This window comes from Poromitra crassiceps (genome assembly GCF_964638095.1).
Source record: "Poromitra crassiceps genome assembly, contig: HAP1_SCAFFOLD_264, whole genome shotgun sequence".
Classification (NCBI taxonomy): domain Eukaryota; kingdom Metazoa; phylum Chordata; class Actinopteri; order Beryciformes; family Melamphaidae; genus Poromitra; species Poromitra crassiceps.
The window spans coordinates 221,509-225,000 of record NW_028152133.1 but is presented as its reverse complement, the minus strand read 5'-3'; the positions used below and the strand labels follow the sequence as shown (position 1 = coordinate 225,000).

Sequence of the window (3,492 nt, the reverse complement as noted above, 5' to 3'; positions counted from 1 at the left end):
GGTGGTGAGTGATGACTGTCTGTCTGCCTGGCGAGATAATTGAAGGTGAGCGAGCTGCGAGACAGTGAGCGAGTGAACGACAGACAGTGAGTGACACTGACAGATTTTTTAGCAACAACCAAGAAAGTAAGTGTCTAGTCTGTCTCTTAAGTAATGTTACCTGTGTGACACGTTGGGATGCTACTGGCTAATCATGCATGATGCCAATTGCCAAGCTCCCGAAGTCAGGTATGCAGGTGGCTATATGCATGGTTTCAGTTTCATGACCCAATAAGTAACAAAAAGAGGTGGTGTAAAGTTAAAAACAACATCATATATTTTATTTTATTTTTCAATCGTTCCTATCAGGAATAAATAAATGTCCCTCTGTATGTTTTTTTTATTATCGATGATGACTTTGTGTGTTGTGTACGGCTTGGGTTGTGTACCTGTGTTTGTAGGTGTCATTTTGATATGAATTTGGCTAAAACAGTTTGTGTTTGTTAGTTACAATTATGTTGACAGGAGAGCTGAGCAGGTGGTGACATGAAAGAGAATATACTGAATAATGACATCACAACAGTATAATCCTAATGTTGATTTAAAATGATATATTACTCTAAATATGGCTAAAAAAGGGGAAAAAAAACCCTCAAATTTTTTCCGGCGGCGCCCTTGCGGGCGCCACCGAATCCGTCTCCCCTTGCTGGACCTCCCCTATTTCGGAACCCTGGTTACGGTCCTGCATGTATGTCACATGACGTGTATCTGAGTGTCAGTCGAGTCTAATGTATTTGTGACTTGAGGCTTCGCTTTCCTGTGTGACATCATTCTTTTCCAGCGACTAACTTCCTCAAACTGACTCAGATGAATAAGGGTTCTGTCCTTTAACTTCATCTGTGAAATCACATAGTCAACTGCTTCAAGATGTTATGTGCCTTAGGGTTTTTCTGAGTGTTGGATTCTTATATATCTACTGGAGTGAGATGTCGTTTCCTACAATAAATCTTTGGAAAACATTGTCACTTTGTTATTTTAGCTGAGACTCTGTTTGTTTGCAGAAACATGTCAACATCATGATCCATGAGCAAAGTCTCCCATGTCATCATTACATATTTAGATATATATGTATTATAGTACTTTCTTGAACTTCTTAAAGACAAGGATATTCTCGACACCTATCCAAAACTCAAAAAAATTGATTTATCCGTCTAAAATGGTAACTTATTTGAGTGTTGCAATAAGTAATCATTTGCAACATTAGTCATGTGTTCATGTTGTAAGAAATAGCCTAACTTCACGTTCCTCCTCTTCCTCTACGGGTAGAGACGGAGAGTAGATCCAGGTGTCTTCACACCCTCCTTATCACTACTATTGGGAACAAGAACACATTCTGCTGGATGAGACATCTGATAAATTTTGATTTTCTGATGTTTTTTCTTGTATCATTTGGAAAACTGCTTTTGGTGCTACAGTATGAGACTATCAGGCCTATTCTTTACTGTTGTGTTTTTACTTATTTAAAACTTCTTGTGTATAAATGACATGGTAATTAGGTGAATGGATGAAAGACTGATTGGGTTTTTATAAGAAAATTATATATATATTTTTAGAAGTGTTATCAATTAAAAAGTCAAAAATATATTCTTATCCCGAGGAAATGTTTAGCAGCTCTAAAATAATAGTCCTTCTGATAAGAGGTTCAATGACCATTAGCTTTGTGAAAGAACTGTACCTGTTCATAAATATTGACCTCCACATTGCCTACCAGATGTCTAACCAGTAGAGGGCACAATTGTTTAAGTTTTGTTTGCAATTTTTGAGTTGGTCATAATTGTGAAATTTACATTGAATTGTTCAATGATTATTCTTGCTGCCCAATCTATATATCATGTAATGTTATAATTATAGGAATCACAATTACGTTGACAACTTTCAGGGAGTGGGACTATATTTTGTGGTCTTGCTTTGGTGACAGAAAACATTGTTGAAAAAATGTTGCAATAAAAAATATTTCCAATACATTTACATTTGGTCATTTAGAGAAACAGCTTCATTTTCTCAAGCAAGTGCTGTGTGACCTTGATATGAGTTAGAATTAGGAAATAGAGCCCACCCTCAGCAGCTTGTCTAGTCTGTTATTGTGTGCAGCTTTGATGCACACAGCTGCACAGCAGAGGGCGCTGGTCACCACCGACTGATGGAACGCATTAAGCCTGGGTCCACGTACATCAAAGGACCTCAGTCCAAGAACACACATTAGCTCAACTCATTTGAAAGAGTTAAACTGGCTCCATGTTGAAAGTAGAGTATCACAACACAACAGCTGAAACGTATCATGGTCTATAAAATATGACATGACCTTTGTCCTAATTATTTCACCAAGTACTTCCAGTTTGTTCGGGACACTCAGAGCCTGAACACGAGGGCTAGTGTAGCAGATTTGAAACTACTGAAATGCAAAGTTGTGAGAAGTTCCTCTATATGGGGGTGTGAGGAGTGTAACGAGATCCCTAATGAAATTAAGTCTGCGAATTATCTGAATGGTTTTAAAAACCTTCTGAAAAATGAGTCAGCTGGAGTCATGTGTGTGTGAGCCTAATGGTGTCATGTTATGTTGGTTTATGTGTCCTGTTCTTCTTATCCTTCATTGTTCTGTATGGTTTACTTGATGTTGTATGTCATGTTTTTATAAGACCAGGGACCATGATGGAAATAAGTGTTTACACTTGTTCATGTCCCTTGGATGTTTTCATTCAAAATAAAATCAATCAATCAATCAATCGATCAATCAATCAATCAATCAATCAATCAATCAATCAATCAACCAATCAATCAATAAATAAATCAATCTCTCACAGACTCAACTCATTAGGTCAAAGTACTTGATGATACGTTTGCATCATCTCTCTTGGTCACCTGCAACCTTCACTATCAGTGATCTAATTCTTTCTCTGCCCGCTGGTTGTTCTATTGCATCTGTATGAAATTATAACAATGTTGTGCCTTCACCTCGCCTACCATCCACATCAAAAGACGGTAGATGTAGAATACTGTGACCAGCATGCTGCATATAGGCTTGCATTCTTATAAGTTCATAGGCCAACCATCTTGCAACCAGAATACAGAATATTCAAAATAATAACGTGTGAGCTGCTCTCATTGACTTTAAAAGAACGATCAAGTGTCACAGTCTCTGAACTGTGATGGGAGATGTTCCATGTGTGAGCTGCTCTCACTGAAAAGGCTGCCTGACTGAAGGCAGACCTCCTCAGAATCATACAATCTCCTCTTGCCACAGACCTGGTGCGTCTGTCATTGTTGTTTTTTTGCTTTATAAAAGTACTAAGAGGGGGAGGAGCCTGGCCATGCAGAATCTTACAGACAAGACAGGCATCTGAAAATGTAATGAAATTGTCCCAGCTCAGTAGATTCTGGATCTTCATGGGAGTTGCATCCTCACCAGTGGGAGTCGACACGACAGGTCTTCCAGAACTACAGTACAACATTTGC

The 3,492-nt window shown here is 38.4% G+C and overlaps 1 protein-coding gene across 1 annotated transcript in view; it reads left to right on the top strand.

The window, feature by feature from the left end:
• The window catches only part of LOC310770939 (H-2 class II histocompatibility antigen, A-U beta chain-like), a 5,882-nt gene extending 4,891 nt beyond the window's left edge, over positions 1-991 (top strand). The window contains exon 7 of the mRNA XM_083663638.1: positions 1-991. This exon is cut by the window's left edge and continues 346 nt beyond it. The gene's annotated coding sequence lies outside the window, so the exon portion shown is untranslated.
• Positions 992-3,492: the final 2,501 nt, after the last annotated feature.